At 41.4% G+C, this 20,902-nt stretch overlaps 1 long non-coding RNA gene across 4 annotated transcripts in view; it reads right to left on the bottom strand.

The window, feature by feature from the left end:
- Positions 1-3,643, bottom strand: part of LOC122172177 (uncharacterized) — a 50,219-nt gene extending 46,576 nt beyond the window's left edge. For 3 of the 4 annotated variants that reach the window (XR_010602266.1, XR_010602265.1, XR_006172241.2), the window contains exons 1-2: positions 3,467-3,605; positions 1,864-1,935 (exon numbers count right to left, since the gene is read on the bottom strand). This is a non-coding gene — a long non-coding RNA (uncharacterized LOC122172177). Of the gene's footprint in view, positions 1-1,863; positions 1,936-3,466 lie in introns of all 4 variants that reach the window. The other variant, XR_010602267.1, reaches the window with a different exon arrangement.
- Between the last annotated feature and the right edge of the window lie 17,259 nt (positions 3,644-20,902).

Here is a 20,902-nt window from a genome sequence, read left to right as displayed (position 1 = left end):
CAAGCATGTAGACAAGGTTGATTCAGTGGATAAAGTGTACTTGGCCTTTAGGAAAGCCTTAGAGTAGGTCCCACCCCAAAGAGTAAGCAGTCATGGGATAAGAAGGAAGGTCCTCTTATGGATCAGTGATGGTTAAAATATAGGAAACAAAGGGTAGGAATAAATGGTCAGTTTTCACAGTGTAGAGAGGTAAATAGAAGGGTCCCCCAAGGATGTGTTATGGGACCAGTGCTGTTCAACATATTCATAAATTTTCTGGAAAAGGGAGTAAATAGTGAGGGGGCAAAGTTTGCTGATACTACAAAATTACTGAAGATAGTTAAGTCCACAGCAGACTGCAAAGAGATACAAAGGGATCTGACAAAATTAGATGACTGCTCAAGAAAATGGCAGAAGAAATTAAGTGTTGATAAGTGTAAAGTAATGCACATTGGAAAACATAATCCCAATTAAACATAAAAAATGATGGGGTCTATGTTAACTGTTACCACTCAAGAAAGATATTGGAGCCATCATGGATAGGTCTGTCAATGGCTATTAATTAAAATGGTTAGGGATGGAACCTCATGCTCTGGGTGTCCTTAAATCTCAGGCTGACAGAACCTGAGACTGGACGACAGGGAATTGATCACTTGAAAATTGAGCTGTTCTGTTCATTCCCTCTGAAGCATCTGGCACCAGCCATTGCTGGAAGACAGGATATACAAGATTTTTAGATCTATTATTTATGTTTAACCAGATTATCCCACTTGGTCCATTTTCCCCTCAAATATTTCTGTTGTTGATCTAATCCATGCCATTTCTATTCTTGGCAACCACATTTCTAAAGAGGGGATTTGTTTTTGAAACTATAGGACCTGATCCTGCAAGCACGTTCACATGTACTGTCTCTTATTCCCACTCAGCATCTCACTGAAATCAGTAATCAGTCAATGAGATTCTGTAAAGGAGTAAGGAATCATGCGTCCAGACTGGAACATTTCTCCAATGCCATAATAATAGGAATTTAGGGAACATATCCCTGAAATAATTCCTGCATCAATTTTCTATCAGTCCATAAATCTTACAATTTGAGACATTCCCAGAAAATATAGGACCTGATTCTCATTTGCATCATCCCTTCACTTGGACAGAAACAGTGGTGGCTTTACCTCACCTTTGTACTCTCTATATTGTGAGACCATGTAGGGGGCCTATCTGATCTCCACTGTAAGTTAAGCAGGCACAGTGCCATTGTTGCTTATGTTCTGCTTCCCAGGGTTCCCTACAGGCCCAGGGAAGCTGGGAATAATTGCAATGCAGTGCCATCCTGCTACACCCCAGTATACCCTGAACAGCCCCTTACACCATGAACTGAATATAGGGCTGCTATAGAGATGGGGTGAGGACCCTTGGATTGGTGATAGTCTTGGAGGGCATTTCTGTCTAATTTACGGCTCCTTTACACTGCCAGAGTAGCATCAAAGGGCCTTTGCATAACTGACAATCAGGCGAACCATTAAGATGATTGCCAATACCATAATGTTCCCTCCAGTATTTTGATGTTAATTTTGCATCTGTTTTGTTTGCAAGATTGGCATGCAAAATATACTCTATAAAAGAAGTTTATTCTCTGATATTCACTGGTACTCCCTCCATGAGTAGGAGGCCAATCAGGAGCCAGACACCCCAAGGAGAGAAAAGCAAGAAGGTTAAAACCCCAGAACTAAGCAGTTAAATCAACCTCCCCGACCAGGTGAGACCAGCTTCAGGTACCCATCTATTGTACAGCACAGCCCATTGACAAATCACATATTTTTAACAGTAAAACTTTTTTGTTGAAAAATTGTGATCAGCTCTAAAGTTTGTGAGGTGCTCACATACCATAACTGTGGGACCATATAAGTAGACAGATGGCTTTTAGTACCTGCTGTGCGTCTTTCCAGAATCCAGTGCCTATGTAAAAGAAAAAAAACTTGTGATTTCATATAGGCACAACATTTGCCCAAGTGCCATTAGAAATCAAACCCATGCTGTATTCTGAAGGCACACTCTTTCAATCCCCAAGCTAGACTATTAGGTATGTCTAAGGTGTCTATTGCGATGGTATCTTTTCCTCCTGCAGGAAATTGATTCTTTGTATGATGTCTGATGTGTAAGCCTTCCCACTGTGCACCTTAACACTTATTCGGTGTGTTAGTGTTTATGATCACCACAGGTTGCAAAGGATTTCCTTATTAGACCTCATTCACCCTATGTAGGTAGAGGGCTAAGGGGCAAAATGAACGACCTCTTTTGTCCTCTAGAGTACTGAAATTCAATTTTGGCTGAAGTTCTAATTAATTTTCATATGTCTCTGCCCAGTTCTTCACTACACTGTGCCTAGATCAGATAAGAAAGGAATTTATTTTTACATAGCTGTGTGCATATTTGCCCTTAACTTTCTCTGGTTCCTTACTTAGATCACTTTTCATAATAGATTATTTTAGTGAAGTTGGGTGTGTGGGCAAAGTAATTCTACTGGCAGCTAGTGTGTGCGTTGTCTGTATCCTGATCTGAAAGAAAGGACTCCTCACTTTCATTTATTAGTAAGTCTGTCCTTCAAATTCATCAGGACTAAAGTCACAATTTTTTAAAAAAAACAAGAAGGAAGTTTGAACAGCAGCCTTGATGAATACTTTATTGCCCGTGTTTGGGACAATTTTGAATCAATTTGTACTTGTGAAAGTGAGACGGATTAGCACTTGTAAGCATCAGGCACAGGTAAGTGTAATGGGTGAGAAGGGGGCAAGCAGGGAAGGAGACGGGATGCTCAGGCAATATTCTGTATAATTATACACTCCCCTTCTTCCTGCTCCTCAGCTTAACTCTTTGTTGAAGCACAGGCCAGAGTTCTGTTTTTTCCGAATTTTTCAAAAAGTATTACTGTCACATGGCTGGTGCACCCCCATCACCCCTTGGGGACGGGGGAGAGGTGCGTTGCAGCCTTGTGGTTGAGTCCGTGGGGCTGCCCCTGGTCTTGGGGCTGTGTGACTCCATGGCCTTAGTTAGTAGCCCAGGCTATCAAGGCAGTATGGCCTAGTGGCCAGAATCCCTAGTGCAGCCCTTGCTATCAAGGTGGTGCAACCTAACAGCCAGAGTCAATACTCCAGCCCTCGCAGTCGGGCAGGGCAGCCTAATGGCCAGAGTCCATACTACCGCCCTTGCTGCCAGGGCAGTGTAGCTTAACGGCCAGAGTCAATATTACAGCCCTTGTGGTCAGGGCAGTGCAGCCCGTTGGCCAGAGTCAATACTATCGGTGAGCTGGGCCACCACCCCACGGTGCGTGGTGGCCAGGATAGGGACTCTCCACTGGGTCCCAACTTAGGGCCCTGTCAGTGGCGGGGTTACTCGCCACCAGCTTGGCGGGGGTCCTACCAAAACATGCCGAGTTTTGGTCCGGTTCTGTAACCGTTTTCCCGCAAAGTTTCCCTGGGTCACTTCCTACCCGAGTCTCTGGAGTTCGCCATCTCTGGGACTCTCCGGTCTCTCCACTCTCTGCGACGTCACAAGCCTGTGTATGGGGGCCGTCTCCGGCTGGCTGGCTGGCTGCCACACCTTGGAGTGCAGGCAGTCCTCTCCCAGGAGCTCTCCACGCACCTCCTTCCCTGCCAGCTGTCAGCCCAGACTGAGCTGCTCTGCTGCCTTTTATATCCTGGCTCCAGCTGGAGCATGCCCAGCAGAGCTGGGGTGGGGCGGGGCCTCCTCAGCCAAGAGGGAAGGGTTAACCCCAGCCATTCCAGTGCAGGGCTGATACACCCCATCACAATTATACAGTCTTAAACATCAGGCCTATGGTATGCAAAACCCTGATAAGTGGATGTCAATAATTCACAGTCAATTTCAAAGAGAGCACCATATTTAAGGCACACAAAGCACATTGTAACTAATAGAAAAACATTACAAAGAGAATTTGGAATAACTTTTAAACAAAAGCTATTCAACAATAAATCTACTGGCGTTTCAAATATAAACTCTCCCTTTTGTTTCTGTTACAAATATTCCAATATGAGGTTTCAACATAACATTTTCTATACTTTAGTGCACACATCAAAACACATTCCCCTCTGATCTTCTCTCAGAGATGATTTCTCAGTCTTTATGGCATGACCATAGGGGGCATGTGTCACCTGCACTCTTCAGAGCTTGAGAAATGGCAGCGTCTCAAGTCCTTTCAAACCCAGCCAAACCCTGTCAGCAACAAATAGTCTGAGGATTGCCGCAGCTAGCAACATTCCAGCCCTTGGGTTAATAGCTGACTGCTCCTCTCAGTTGCTGGTGAAATAGAAGTCTGTAGCCTGGATCCAAGGTTGGGTTCAGCATATAAAACACCCACTCCCTAGATCTCTACATGGCTCTTGCTCTCTAGAGCACCATCTTCTCCCCATAAGTCCAGCTCAGTCAGGTATAAATTCACAAACCCTCACTTCACTAAGTACTACTCTATTCTTTCTCTGTAACAGAGACAGAATCCCAGGTTAGAGCAGTTAGCCGATGGCTAAAGGCAAGTACCACAAGCTCTGTGGTTTCTAGGGTTGACAAATGCTCTCCTGTTAGCTCCATAAAAAAACATCACTGTTGACCAAATGTTATCCTAATAGAGGGCTTCCCTAGTAAATAAAGCTGGAAGAGCACTGACCTGTATCCAAAGTGGTACAGGAATTGGGACCCAGCCCTCACAGTAGACATCTCTTGATCTTGCATCAATCAGCAACTGAGTACATGCCACTGAATTTATAAGCTGCCCGCATTGTGCTCTGATTGGTTTCACTCTCAGTTGATGACTAGGGTATGACCAGCCAGTTCTGAGGCTGTATTGCCAACAATACAGCCTCAGAACAGCTTCAGAGCATGTCTAGTAACTACCTGTAACAGGGCAATGTGCCCCATTAATAGCCCTGGTGGGGGAACAGGGAGCCTGCCCCAGAAAAAAGCCCAGCAAGCAGGTGCTGGGTATCAACTGATCAGCACCTCATGATCGGACCACTCTCCAAGTTAGACAATATGAAGGAGAACTCAGCTCCATGAGTGAGGAGGAAATCAGGAGAAAGGATACGCTCTGATAACCAGAACAGGCAGGCCAGCCCTGTGGATCCCCCCCGCCCATGTCCTATCTCTTCTCGGGGTTGGAAAGAGCCCTACCCAGTAACTACTGGAGACCAGAGGACCCTAGTCTGAACCCCATTTGTGTGTGTGTGGGGGGGGGTTCACAGAGACATTTGTGTTGTTTTTTGCACACCTTTATTTCATTGTTTGTGAAGACAATAAACAGAGCTGTGGACAAAAGGCCAGCAAACTAATCTGGTCATGGCTGATTGTCTATCCCCAGCTGGTGACTAGGTCCACCAGCGTACACTGTCATGCTTGTTTTGGATGTTTCTGAGTCTTTCTAGCTGAGTTGCCTTGCTCCATTCTCTGCAAGTGGGCAGAGACAGAATGCCCAACTAACATCCATGCTTCCTCTCCTCCCTAGGAGAAACAATGTCAAATGATGCAGTATAAAGCATGAGAGTTACATGAGCACTGCATTAGCTATTCTTCACAACAAAGCAAATACAGGCGCTCCTCACCCACAACACCCCTGCTGTTGTAATCCTGGATCTCTCCTGAATGTAGACAGCCATTCCTGCTGTCATGCCATTGCAGCACTTTGGACTAGGATAAAACCATCAAACTCAATATATCAGATTCAAACCACATAAAATAAAATTCTACCCACCCTTACTGGCTCAGGCATAATGGGAAGCTTAAGTCTCAAGGTTAACATACAAGGGACGTGTCTGGTAAATACAGAAGAAAGGAACTATAGACTAAGCACAATTACTTTATCTGGTAGGCTGGTCATTGAATATATGATTATCACAAGTTGATTTTCCTGTTGGTAATTTTAACTATCAATAGTTCTGAAAACAAGGAATGTTTCACACCACTTTACTGAAACACAGTTTGTCATTAGCCAAACTGTATCAGGGTTAAGAAAGCTGACAACAAAAATATGCCATGTACAATAATTGCATCAGGTCACAGAACAGCAGTACAGTTGTACTAATTGATGGTTAAATGTTTAGCATGGTGGATCTGTCAATTGAAAGTACATAAGGGAAGACTTTCTACTGTATGTGTTGGAAATTTGCTCTAAAATAAAACATCTTTTGGAGTTTGCTTTTCTGCAAAAGAACATTAGAAGCACGAGGGATGTGCCATATCACCTCTCGGATGCCACTCTTACTACATCTATTTCAAGACCTTCTATATACCTAATACAAATTTATCAGCCAAAGTGCTCATTACAAACAAACTATTTAGTTGGTCCCTTGCTCCTTGTCTTGGCATGGGCTGGGAGTGCTTTGAAAACAGAATGCTTAGCACTTAGAGGAGGAGAACCTCCCACTGCAGTACAGTAATCCCTCTGGCTAGCTTAGGAACATCATTAATTGGCTCAGGAGATCCAGCCCTACTCATTTGGTAGGACATTTTCCATGACATGCGGCCTTTGATGATAGCTGAGCACTGGGGAAATGAACGATCGTTGCTGTTCACAGAATGAAGAAGGGGAAAAAACACACAAAAAGCCAACTCCATTTTGGAAGAAATAAATCTGAAGATAAAGATGAAAAGGAAATGGCTGAGATATGCAAAATCTTGTGCTCTGTTTTGAAGTTACACTCCTATGAAGACATAATGAGCAGAATTAAGGCTGGACAGTCACCCTTCACTTTGTATTTCAGGCTATCATATTTTTCCTTTATGTCCCAGCTTGAACATGGGACACAGATGTGCTTTAGTATTCAGTTTCCTTGTTTAAAATGATAAATCCTTTCTATCAGCTATGCACAGTGGGGAAAGTACCAAATACTTTCCTCATGGATTGTATTTTCCTAAATGCTCAATTACTGAGGGACAATCTACACTCATTCCTATATTTGCTTTCTACAACCAACTCTCTGTATAACTTTTCATGAGTGATGTATCCGAGTATTCGGATTCTAATATCTAAACTGTATTGTTAAATTTATTCACCTTAATTTGGGTTATTGCTGATCATGTGTATCTTATGACTTTTTAAAACAAACTTTGTATTGTGGATAACCTACGCACTATACCCAGATGTACAGACACTCTTTTCTTAACCTGTGTACTATATATATTTTTTTAACATTAGCTTTAATAAAATTTTTAATTCAGTTTCCTTCTTTAAAGTGATAAATCCTTTCTATCTGCTATGCACAGACACATTTCAGTAGATTTCAAAATGGTCTTAAACACACAGTGTATGGCATCATCGGGAAAAGGCCTAGAAAAGATTGTGAGGCTTGGAAGAAAGAATGGAGGATGGTCTTAACCTACTTTTTTGGGGATCAGTCCTGCAAGATGCTCAGGGTCCTGGTCCAGATCCAGAAAAACATTTAAACACATCCCTAACTTTAGTCCCATTGATTTCAGCTGGAAGGAAGCCATAGGTTTGAAGACTCTTATAACTTATACCAGAGGATCCAATAAAAAAATCTGGTGTGTCTCTGTGGGTGTCAGTATATAGGTAGGTATTTTTAACATGCCCATGACTGTGGTATCTGAGTATAGCATGTGTGGTGATAAGAAGGGGGGGGGGTCTATGTGTGGGTACGTGTACTGGTGTGTGCCTCTGGGTGAGTACATATGTCTATGTGCATGTACAGTATATAGTTTTGCACACAGGTGTGTTTATGTGTTTTAACACCCTTCCCTCCCCCCCCCAAAGATATTCAGAAAGCTTACACAAAACTACTACAATTCATTAAAATTAATACGGATATGTATAGTTTTTGAGAAATCCAAAAATGTACCAAGTTTTCCCAACTCTGTTTTCTCTAAAGATACATAAATAGCATGTACTCAATAAACTAGTGACATCAAATAAGCTTGGCATTAGGAGGCCTTTTAAAACCCAACGTACCCAACATAACAGAATGGAAGATCCCCTGCCTTGCTGGCTGCATGGAAGACATTAGTGATGCAGCCAGCTTCAAGCACATATTCATTTGCAGTTTTCAACCCTGAAGGAAAATTGCCAGCCAGATGCTGTGTTTCTCTGAACAAGAGAATTGCTTGTTTATATGGTAGCATCCAAATGTAAAGAAAACAGAAGTAATTTTCATATTCCTTACTCAATATCAACTTTAATTAAAATTGATACATATTTAAATTAGGTAGCTCTTCTTTGATCATAAGCTCTCATTTCCAAAGAGAGAAGAGTGCACATTCCAGCCCTGATGCCCTAATTAAAGGTGATAGCCTGAATTAGCATCCAGCTACTTACTATGTGCATCACATCTCTGGCCAAAATCTCTCTCTCGCTTGCTCTCTCTTTTTAAAAACAGTTTCGTATTCTCACAAAACTAAAGAATAGCATCAGTGATAGACCGGCGTTTCTTTCTACTTCAAGACAACATGGGAAAAAGTGATAATGACAATACAGAAAACTTTTGCTGGGTATGGATGGTAGTAATCATTTTTAAACACCAAGTACTGAAGCTCACTCACTCAACAGCAGCCAGCCAAATTGTTATAAAGCACATTAGTGGGACTTTTACTTAGCTGTCTCCAGCATCAGATCACTCTCCCAGATCCTGGTGACCCTTATGGAAATCTTCAAAAAAACAATCTGACTGTCTGCCTTCTGTTCTACTGCCTTTTGAGACAACTGTTCCCCAGACCTGAAAAAAGTCTAATGTGAATGCTGCCCCTACCTACCCCTTTATTGCAGCAAATGGAGAATATGCTCTTGCTCCTGCTACAGGCACTTTGGCTGTATCTACGCTAATTTTTGCTTTGCTTTTCAAATCTTTCTCAGAACAATGGGTTGAAAGTTTTGTTTTTAGTTTCTTACTTGACTCAGTGTCAGCCTTACAGGATTTAAGGTTTTGGAAGTGATTCACCATCACACAATGTATTTTTAATTGGTATTCTGTAAGAAATAAATATAATAATGTAATGGACTGAATAATGTGTGTGCATACGCAAATGTACGAATCAGAATAATGTGCCACAGGAGCCATAATTCTAATAGCTAGAAGAGATTTTCCATTAGCTCAAGAAGTCTATGGAGCAGAAAGATCTGAATTCCAGCCCGAATTTTGCCATGTACAGCATAGTGGAAACCAGGAATCACTAGGTAGTGATATATTTGTTCAAAGATCTACCAAAAGTGACATGCTGATACTACTTCTTGTAGATTTAATTTGATCTAGTATTAGAAAACAAAACAACCCAACCTCTGTGATATATTGTGTCCCACATAAACCGTATGCAGCCCCTAATGAAATAAGACAGGTTGCACAGGATGTAAATTAGGACAGAAATCAGTTCCTTAGGCAAGAAAGTTATGTAATATCTGGGACTCTTGGTGTGAAGAAGTATGGAAACCTTATTGCATTATCTTTTAACTGCATTAAACAGTTTAAGAACTCATGTTAACGAGGGCAGAATTGGAAAAGTCTGAGATGAACTTAAGCATGTGTTCCTGATAGGAAATCCATTATATTACACTGACAATATTTCATCACACCATATTAATGTTAATTTTGCTGATCAAATTGCTAATATGACAAATCTGCAGTTGTATTAGCAATTTTTCATCCTATCATATTAGCATTATATAAGAAATCCACTGATGCAGCAAGACTTTAAATATGTATTAGCAAAAAAAAGACTAATTATAAAATTATATGATGAAAGATTCCTAATTCAATGCAGTGAGCTCATCCAGATGAAATTTTGGCACAGACTCTCTTAACATTTCCCAAGGTAGTGTCCACCCTGCTTGCGATGCAGGAATTCATAAAGCTCAACAGTGCAATAGATAAAGTGTCTAATTAAAAATTATTGGAGTGGATAGATCTTGAACAAACAATATGCCATCTATGCACAAAAAGGCAGCCACATTTCTGGATTGGATTTATCGTCAGAGATTCACCCAGGGGGGAGGAGGGGTTAGCACCACTGTCCTACTCTGGAGGTTTCCACCAGCGAAGGACAACTTTAACCTGCAGACGAGGCTCCATAGGAGCTTTGCCAGCAGAGGAAGCCCAAAGAGATGCATTGAATCACCACTTTGGCCAGGCCTCTTCTTCAGATAATGCTGCCCAGTTCTGGAATTTACACTGCAGAACAGGGATTGAAGGCATCTTGTGTCACCATAACTACTGCAGAGTGTCTTCCCACCTACTGGGTCCCCTATAACATGGTTTCTGATGGCAGATGCTGACAAAACCCAGAGCTATATCAAGCATTGTCTGTATTCAAATGGTTTTGAGTGCTCTAGTCTGTCTCTCATATGTTTCTTCAAAGTTACCTCACTCACGACTAATGTTTAAAGTAACCTGCAAAACACCGTTTCTTTGTCAAACTTCATTTCATTCAAATTTATCTTGGCTGAAAATTAACACTAAAGATACTTTGTCTTTTTGAGCCCTTTCCTTTGGGAACTGGAGGTCTGATGATGGATAATTCTTCCTGAAGGTTTTATGGCAGAATTTCACAAAGCAAATATTTCCCCCCTTATTTTATATAGCCCTGTCAAACAGAAATGCTGAGCCATTTAATTATAGACGCTGTCTGCAACAGTTACAGGTCTGAATATTTTGGCTACTGGGATTTGAAGGAGAAAAAATGCATTTGAATCACAAAACTACATGTCAAGAGAACTAAAAGAAGGAAGCTAGTAAATAGCCTGACTAGCTCAGCAACTGATATAACAGTTCTGCAACAACAGTTTAATGTCTCCATGTGGGAGCCATTAGCTCTTCTACATATAAATATTCATATTGTATATTTATGACATGCCACTGAGAGAAGAAAGTCAAGAACAGTAGCAGTGTTGGGCCTATTATATAAAAGGTTAAGCATCTCGAGGAAACATCATTGTAGCTCACAAATTAGTCCCCGAATAGAAATTTAAAAAAAAATCCTTAAGAACATGATACTGTGACTTCCTAAACCAAGTGTGGATAACTGAAATGACAGCTTCACTTCTCACATACAATGGAACTTTCCACCACAAGGATAAAGCTTGTCTGTGCAGGAGACAGAGCTATCTCAGGGACTGGCGTGAGACTGTTGAATAAACTCCCACAGGAACTGAGACCATCACAGACTTCACCACCTTCTGCTCCACATGCAAGGCGCACTTCTCTAACCTTGCCTTCTCTAACAAATACAGAGCAGTGTGTACATTAAAAAAAAAAAGCCAACAACAATAACCCAAAACTAAAACTCTGTTACACACAAAAGTCACCCTTGGGAAGAAGATGAGAAAAGAATGAACCACATGCGATTGGTGTTAGTCAAGTTGCTTAAGGAACTACTGGAAAGTGCTCACATACTAAGGTGATGAGGGTGGTTTAAGAACCTATATAGAATAGAATGGCAAGATTTGCTTTAACATTTCTCCCTCAAACTCAGAGATAAAGGGAAACCTATTACTGTGCATGACTGCACTGACTTTCATTCCACAGTATTTTAAAAACTCTAATACATCATTAAAATGTACCAGCTCACCTCTATTTTTAATCCTTACCTACACACATGGTCCTTAATCCTCACAATAATCTTCAACACCTTCTGAATCAATAATTAAACAAATATAGAAAAAGGACACTCACTTTGTTCCTTTTTCCTACATACTTTTAATGATACCTTCCCAAACTATTTTTTGGCAGTGAAAATGCATAACAAGGTGAAGTGTAAGAATATGTTGTTTTAACATAATTTTAAAGTTAATTTACTACTGAGGAAAGGTGCTGGAATGATCCTCCTAGAGATTAAAATGTTCTAGTCCTAGAACACCACCAACAGCAGTAGGTCAAATCCTTTCCTGCAAGTATGCATCTTCCGTAACTAATAGGTAGCACTTCTACAAGGGAAAGGGCAGTTCATTCTCCATTGCCCATTCAATCTTTGACCTTTCTGCTGACGTTACCAGCCAATTATTGCTATTTTTGGTAGGCTTTGCGTAATGGACAAGAACGGCAATACTGGGTCAGAACAATGGTTCATCTAGCCCAGTATCCTGTCTTCTGTGACCAATGCCAGGTCCTTCAGAGGGAATGAACAGAACAGGCAATCATCAAGTGATCCATCCCATTGTCCACTTAATTTAAAAACTGTATTGTACAATGGACCTGTAGGATAAATTTGTAATTAGCATGTTAAAAGGTCTATGCTTCCATCAAGTAGTGGGATATGCTAATTAGATTGCCCCAGAGAGAAAATGACATTTTATACAATGTTTTTTCTTTTTTGGGACACTGGAGAGGCCTCCCAGAATTGGCCAAAACTGTTATGGTTTTGTTTTTCATCTGCCTTAACATCAAACGTAAACTTCAGGAGAAATGATAAACTGTGTTCAGAGAGAAAGAGAAGGAGAGTGTGAAAACTAATGACTAGATTGTCCCTGGCTTTATCACTGGTCCCTGGAGTTGTTGTGGGGACAAAAGGATGCATGAGCCTCATAAGAAAGGGACAGAGGACATTGAAGTCCCTGTCCCTAACAAAACTCCCCTGCCACTCTCAGGGTTACAAACCACCCCAGAAGTGGTGGGAAAGGGTGGGGAGAAAGAAAAGCCATAGCAGTGAGCCCCTTCTCCTCACCAGCCAGTAGAGTTCAGAGGGAACTCTGCTACACCATTCCAAAGGGGGCTCCCCTGCACTATGGAGAGCTCCGGATGATGAGGTGACATGGAATATTGCCCATTATTTTTACAGAGTACACACTCTGGCCCTAAACTTGTGAATTTGGGAGACGGAATTATTAACAGGGAAATGCAGTTGTATTTTCTCTATAGCAAAACCAGATGCTAATGCACAGTTTGACTCCTAATGTCAGAAAGTTTATATGCGGGAGATCAAAACCTCCTTCCCTGTAATTACAGTAATGGGATTATTTCAGCACACAAAGACTATTTCAAGAGGGTCGTGTACCACCACTCAGCAGAAAGATTTCCCTGCCATGTGAAGACAAAGGTAGAATCGACAAGATAACTTCAAGGTTAGTGCCAATCCAGAGATGCCTAAATGAATAGTGTGGAAAGAAAGCATGATATGAATTCACAGTCCTTTTGATTTGTGTTCTCTTTGTTCTGTAAGATGACAATAATACTTCCTGTTGTTTAAGCGAAACATACTTGGTGACCTGACCCTTACACCTGAGATAATATCTAGTTAAAACACTTGAAGCAAATGAAACTGACTTTGGAGGGAGGAAGGTGAGGTGTAGCTGTCTGCTTACTGGCTCAAAAGGGTCTCTTTTAGGCTGTATGTGGAAGAAAAATGCACCACAGGCCCAGGTCTCTTATGGGTAGGGCCCTAACAAATTCATGGTCCATTTTGGTCAATTTCATGATCCTAGGATTTTAAAATTGTAAATTTCATGATTTCAGCTATTTAAATCTGAAATTTCACGGTGTTGTAATTGTAGGGTTCCTGACCCAAAAGTAGTCATGGGGGGCTGGTCACAGGTTTATTGTAGGGGGTGTTGTGATACTGCTACCCTTACTTCTGCTCTGCTTGTGGGCAACTGAAGAGCGGCAGCTGCTGGTCTGGAGCCTTGCTCTGAAGGCAGAGCCACTGCCAGCAGCAGCGCAGAAATAAGGATGGCTGGTATGGGATTGCCACCCTTAGTTCTGCGCTGCTGCCTGCAGAGCTGGGCCCTCAGTCAGCAGATGCCACTGTCCGGCCGCCCAGCTCTGAAGGCAGCACAGAAGTAAGGGTGGCAATACCGTGACACCCCTAAAATAACTTTGTAATCTCCCCTGCAACTCCCTTTTGGGTCAGGACCGCCAATTTGAGAAACGCTAGTCTCCCCCTGTAAAATTTGTATATTATAGGGTAAAAGCATACAAAAGACCAGATTTCATGGGGAGGATGCCAGATTTCATGGTCTGCGATGCGTTTTTCATGGCCATGAATTTGGTAGGGCCCTACTTATGGGGCAAGAAAGAAAGAACACATCAGCCCAGGCTTCCAGTCTTTATACTACCAATACACCCTAAACATACATGCTAAGCAGGAAGAGGGAAAGGAAACAGTTCTCTCTTATAAGCAGATGTGGGAGGGAGCCTAAAAGGGAAAATAATCTAGAATAAGAATCAGATGGAAGTCCCAAACACCATAGCCAAATGATCCTGACTGTGAATTCAGACACTGGGTAACATTTTCAAAAGGCCCTATGTGACTTAGGCACTTAGGGCTAGAGGTACAAAGGGATGTAGGATCCTAACTGCTACTTTAGATACCTAAATCCAAAATTTAGATCCTCAAAACCCCTGCTCAGTTGCCACCTAACTCTGTAGGCAGCTAAATTTCTGTTGGCAAGATCTCCAAGTCACCTAAATGTAGCCCCTGCTCCAATGGGTGGCTCAAGCCTCCTCCCTGGTGCTTGCTATTTGGAGCAGTTTCTCCCTTCTTCTCACATAGGTGGGCTCCTGGATTCTTGTTAAATGATGCCTGGTGCCTTCATCCAAGGTTACTCCTCACTGTGCCCAGGACACAAGGGGTGCTGTGAAAATGAATAATGCTACCACTGCTGGCAAGGAGTACAGAGAGTACATAAGAAACATTAAAGCACATCAACACAAACACATCCAAGAAAGGACAAACCCCAAACCAACAATAGAACAGAGGGGGATTTTATTAGGAACAGGCAAATAGGATCTGGGTAAGGAAAGGATTAAAGTTAACTAATAAATACTAAACATTAATACAGGCTGGAACTGCCTGACCAATGACCTAGATCCCAGAGCTCTTCAAAGACTCTCTCTGTAGGGTGAGGAAGTTAATCAGAGCCCCACCCCACTCCAAGCATGGTGTGAAATGGGGCCGTAGGGCTCTGGCAGCCATTATTGTTGTAGTCCAGAGGACAGAAACCACTCCCACCTTTCCCCCCAGAAGTTCAGTCCAGAGTTCCAGGAGCTGGCAAGGTTTAAGTGGGGCTTACATAAAGATCTGCTGCTGGGCATGCACACGGCTGCCTCAGTCTGGTGTTTCTGACAGTAGGGGCAAATGTATGACTGCAGCTGATGTGAAGGTTCTAATGTTTTGGTCGCTGCTACTCATCAATATTTAGTAGGACATGAGCTTTGGATAGAGTAAGTTAGAAAAGATATAGTGAAGCCAGAAGTAGAGGCACTCTTTACTTGAGAAAATATCAAAATTGGTGCAAGGGTGATCAGAATATCACCAGCATGGAAATGATACCAAAAGACTCAGTTCAGACAGTTGCCTTTCTAAAATTACAATTTTAACTTAATTCAGCATAAAAAATATACCAATTACCCCTAGACTGAACACATTTTCTAATAGCAAAATAACTTAATATAAATTCCATGAGATAATTATTCAAGCCCCATAAGAAATGGGAGCAATTTAGCTGTAGTTTAAATTTTGTAATATTGGAGAGACATGATTATCCCATGCTAGTCTACAGTCGTTTATGTATTGGTGTCTCATTTTTGTGTAGCCCCAACAAACACTAATTACGTAATGTCATTAATGCCAAAATTGAGAATGTATCATCACAAAGTAGGCACACACACACACATATAAATATACGACTTATAGCAGAGGGTAATGAATTACAATCTGGCACTGATGGTCAACATTTCTAGTGTTATAAATTATTCATTTATATGCTGTCTAGCATGCCAAGTATTTCAAGTCTTTCCCCCAGGCACTTGGCATATTCTCTTTAAGGTACAAGTATTTCACTGGAGAGCTTGCCCTTAAAGCTGCCACCACCACACAAGAACTGTATTGGTATTTAGAGGTAAAGTAGTTACACAGCCCTGAAGTTGTTTCTTGTGAGAATGAATGAGGCACCTGCCTCACTCCACACAAGACTGGGCTAAAAGTTATAAGGTGGATGGTAGCACCTCCACCAACATATTTTTAATGGGCCCTTATCTGGCAGGTGTTCTCTGAGCATGCCTACAGGATTGGGCCCTGCCAAGGAGATTGGCAGGAGAATGCCTATCTTCACCTGGTTAGGCTGGAGATAGTGCCTAGAGTGAATCAGCAGTGGTGCATGCTCAGAGGCAGAAATTTAGGCACTGAGAGGACTTTCACAGTGGAAATTTAGGCAGGGAGCGAGTTTAGGCACCTATAGAGTTAGGCAACAAATGACTGAGGGTTTTGTGGATCACAGTGGTACCTAAAACTGGGATTAAGTGCCTACATCTTGCTTTTAGGCACCTAAATCCCTTTGTGGATCTGGGCCTTTGTCATTCAGAAAGAGAGCATCTGTGTCTTCCCTGAATGAAACTTTGCCTCAGTAAAAGAGTTCTATTTACTGGTTCCATCTTAGCTTACAGCCTGGTGACCCTCATTATTTTTGACTCCTGCTCAGCCTTGGGGTCAACATTTGCTTCAAATACATAACTAAAGAAGCAGATTCGATGGTCATGTTCCAATCCAGTCTATACCAGCCATGCTTACTTCCAAGAAGCCTTCTCCATAGTCACAGAGAAAATCCTAACATTTGAGTATGGCCAACCCCAGCCTTCATGACATCCAAGAACATCAAATTCTGCCAGTTGTCATTCTGCATAGTAAGTGACCTGATACATTTGACAGTCCTGTTATTCACTGTCACACTACTGTGTGCATAGCCACTCTCAGTAATTCACCAAAACCAAAACTGTACTTGAGGGCTGCTCATAAGTAGTGGTGGCTCATAACCTTTTTGACAGGTGAGGCACAAAACACAAAATAGTTATTTTCACCCTGCCTACTGTAAAATTGAACAGCTATTAAAAGCTTACCTTACAGCTGGAGCTGCCACAACCCAGTCCAGCATGGGAGACAGAGTACGAGGTGGGCCTGGGACTCGGCAGTGACTCCTCACGCCTATGCAGGGGGCCTGCCCTGTAGGGGAGGGAGATAGTTGGTTGCATCCCTTCCCCCTGCAAACCTCCTGCAGCCCAAGCTTAACTGCTACAATCTTGCCGTGCCTCATCAAGCAGTGATTACCACAGGAACATCCTTATAAAATAAGTCCTGGGTGTGGTAAATTGCCATGGTAACAAGGCAGCTTCTTGAGGCACTGTTAGTTATACCAAGCTTTGTGCCTCACTCAGCACTCTGTTCTTCCACCTTTCCAGTGCTGCATTTTGCTACTGGAGAGAGCAAATTGTGACATTTAAATCAAATCACAATTTGTCCTTAAATCTGTATATATTTACCAATTAAATAAAAAATAATATGCAAAACATATTTTGTAGCTTTTAGGAATTCTTGGTTAGTCTATGCCTCACTTGCCTGGACTCACAAGCCATCCCTGTTCATAAGGTCAAAGATTTCTTTGTTGCTCCACTTTCTGAAGAAGATGCATCAGAGTCAGCTGAATGAAAAATAGTTGACTAATATAAAGATGGCTGACTGATGGGTAGCTCTGCTTCTGACATAAATATTGCAAAAGGGATTTGGTCCACTGAATTGAATACAGCCTTGAAATTGACATACATATCTTTACATTTGTAGTTATTGTCAATAAATCCTGATTCCTAACCATTCATATATTTGAATTGCAATCTGGAGCACTCAGTGGCAAAATTGAATAAATTATGTAGGTATCTGTATATAAAGTGATAAATATGTGGGAATCAAAGTCTGATTGTGTTCCTGTACAATGAATGGTTTATAATTTTAAGACAAAAATGAAGAATTTATATTTCTGAAGACAAGTACTCCTCATTCTGTAGCTTGTGCTGCTCATTAGGTGATATAGCCAGTTGCCTAGTCTTCATTATGAAAGATGTCCCACAAGAAGTGAAAAGTCACAGACAACATGCCATGAAGTTTGCCTCAGGCACTGCAAATGGTAACTCTGACATTAATGTCACCTTTTATGAAATGTCCAGTCTGAGGATAATTCTTAATGGAATTAGCTTACCAGAATCATGTAGTTTCTAGGATACAGAAAGTAATGCATGTCCAGGACAGCTGTCTTCAAGTTTACCAAGACTCAATTGTCAGTCCTTCTTTTAGCAGGAAACAATCCTTTTCAAATAATATATCTGTACCCAGGATGCTAAATACATACTACTGCTTCATAATGGCTGATGCATCCAAATATGACCTGAGCGACAAAATTCAGATCCAGATATGACACACACTTTAATTCAAGAATATTAGAATTTCATTATAAAGAGCAGAAGTGCAGCCATATAAAGAAAATGGGGGCAGTGAAGTAGGGAAATTAATGGGGGAGGGAGAGGTAGAGTCTTGGAATCAAAAACTGAAAGAGCAAATACAATATTATTTTAGAATATTTTCAGCAATTAAGAGCACATTTGGGACTAAATTCAGTCTTTTTATATGGAATTATCTAAGGGTGAAATTCACCCCAATCCAGAGGGCCAGTGTGACAGAATGTACCCTTGTATCCACACCTTACACACTATTGTAATAATCTTTGTCCTAGGTATGCCTTGTAAGGTACAAGTTGAAAACTCATAATTTGCTGATCCGTATTGTCCTGATAAAATAAGTGTGGCAACATTGTATGTGAAATTACAAGATTCCACTGTATGGTGGCATTAACATGTGTTCCAAACTGAGGTTGGCACACAGGTCTGTCTCAAACAAAAGAATGTGTGCACTACTTTATTTAAGCAGTAAACAGAGTCATCAAGCAGGAAGGGAAACAAAGGAAGTGCAAACAGGTGGGGAAAAAGCAGCAGGGAACATCCTTCTCCATAGACTTTTTGTATTCTGGTACTGAGCTGGAAGTATTTTTCAACAAGGGGACTGAAACTATGAAAAGGAGGGACAAACACCCCAAAGAACCCCCCTCTTTCTCCCATTAATCGCATTCACAGCACCTGAAGCAACAAAGGAAGCATTAGTTGGATTCTGGGAGAAGGGGTCCTGACAGTAAAAGTTTCATCAGTAAGACTGCTGAAAGCATGTGGTGGGAAAACTTTGCTTTGAATTTACCATAGTTTGTTAAATTATAAAACACAACTGGTGCCTCTTTCTTGTAACCATTTCTGACTTGTATGCCTCATCACTTGGACTCACCTAAAACCTCTCTTTGTCGTTAATAAACTTGTTTCATTGTTTTAATTAATCCAGTGTGCTTAAATTGAAGTGTCTGGGAAACTCCATTTGGAGTGGCAAGTTGTGTGCATATTATTTCTATTAAACAAATAATGGACTTTATATAATTTGTCCAGGAGAGGGGTGGGCAGCACAGGACATACATTTGTGGGGGGAAATCTAAGACTGGGTAGTGTAACCAATGCGGGTGAGAGCCAGAGTGTAAGCTAAATGTGGCAGGCAGACTGAAGTTACACACAGACACTGAGGGTGTGGCGTGCATGCTGGGCACCCAAGATTATAGGGCAGCAGTGACACAGCTACTCTTTAGTCTAGATTGTACCCTGATATGTCACAGCCAGTACTATTCACTGCTTAAATTTTATTTAATCTTTATTTTAGTGGATACATAGACCTCGCGCTCTGCACTGGAGTGAATTTCAGCCAGGTAGAATAACTTGCCAATGGTAGGCTAAACTCTATTAGGAAAAAAAATATGTACCCTAATCACTTTACCCCAAACATGCTTATGTATTTCTTACCAGCCTCCCCTGAAATACAGGCAATAAGCCATCATGCGTTATATATTAGAGTGAACTGGTGCTTGCTTTGGGTGTATTGTTCTGCCTCATGCCTTCAATCACCCTAGAAGTGCACTAGTAATGCACATACTAAAATGCCTTGCGGTTATAGCACTTTCATTTAAAATTAATTTAAAACCAAAACATTTATTAAATCTTCTTATGGCAGAGTGGGAGGATGATGATTATGCAATGTATCACCCCAAAAGTGACACCTAGTAGAAAGATTCTAGAAACTAGTAGGTAAAAAGGTAGCACCATTTAACTGATATTTGGAGTGTATTCATTGTCACACTAGATTTTTAAAAATCACTCTTATTTTCATATGTTCCCTGTACTCAGAGTTTACATTCTCCTTCCCCCTGTCCCCCCACCAGGAGCCTGTCTATCTTTTCTGTAACAGCTCATGATTCAACAATTCTCATTTTCTATTGGCTAACCTAAATTAGACTCCTAATTTAGTTTTTCAATAGAAAGTGAAACCTGAAAGTGGGTTTTCATCCATGAACTGCTGTAGAAAGCACTGCCCGTTCAGTGTTCAAGCATAAAAAGAGATAGAACAAAGACAGAGCGACATTCAAGCTTTATTCCTTCCTCCATAGATGCTGTCCTCTCTCATCAAGCATTTCCTGAAAAGTAGAATGTTTTAGACACAATCATACTATCATGTCCCCTATCAGGAAGCTGTTTATGGTAACACTGATGTCTCTCAGAAGTCAAGGCTAGTTTACAGTTGCCATATCTCCTCCTGCCCCCTGCAGTTGCTACTCCCTTGCACTTCTTCTCTTCCTCTCTCATTTTCCTTAAGTGCTTACACTGAATTGGTAGTTTAAAAAGCAGCTCCTCTTTAAGGTCCTTAAGCTAAACTTCCATTGCAAGGAGCAGCGGCTTCCTTTTGATGGCTGTAATATTAATAATCGAGGTGATGCTTGCCTTTATATAGGTCTTCATTATTTTCATTTATTTAAATTTGAAATAATAATAAAGTCCTACTGTTATTTCCCCCTAACCTAAGAAACCTCCATTTCTGCCTCTCTCCTCTCATCTTCATGAACCCCCTTCTCAGCCTCAGTTCATGAGGAAACCAACTATGTCTCTTTTCCTAGGAATGCAGCCCTGCCTCCCTATAGCTAACTTTCAGGAGCTCTCTTAGCCCTCCCCTGTTGCCTTTTAGTTCAGCCCACATCTCCCTGACACACCTTCCCCCCAAATCTTGGCCACCTAACCCATTT

Source organism: Chrysemys picta, chromosome 6 (assembly GCF_011386835.1).
Source record: "Chrysemys picta bellii isolate R12L10 chromosome 6, ASM1138683v2, whole genome shotgun sequence".
NCBI classification, from domain to species: domain Eukaryota; kingdom Metazoa; phylum Chordata; order Testudines; family Emydidae; genus Chrysemys; species Chrysemys picta.
Note: the sequence above shows the minus strand (reverse complement) of the source record. Positions and strands in the feature narration are given on the sequence as shown.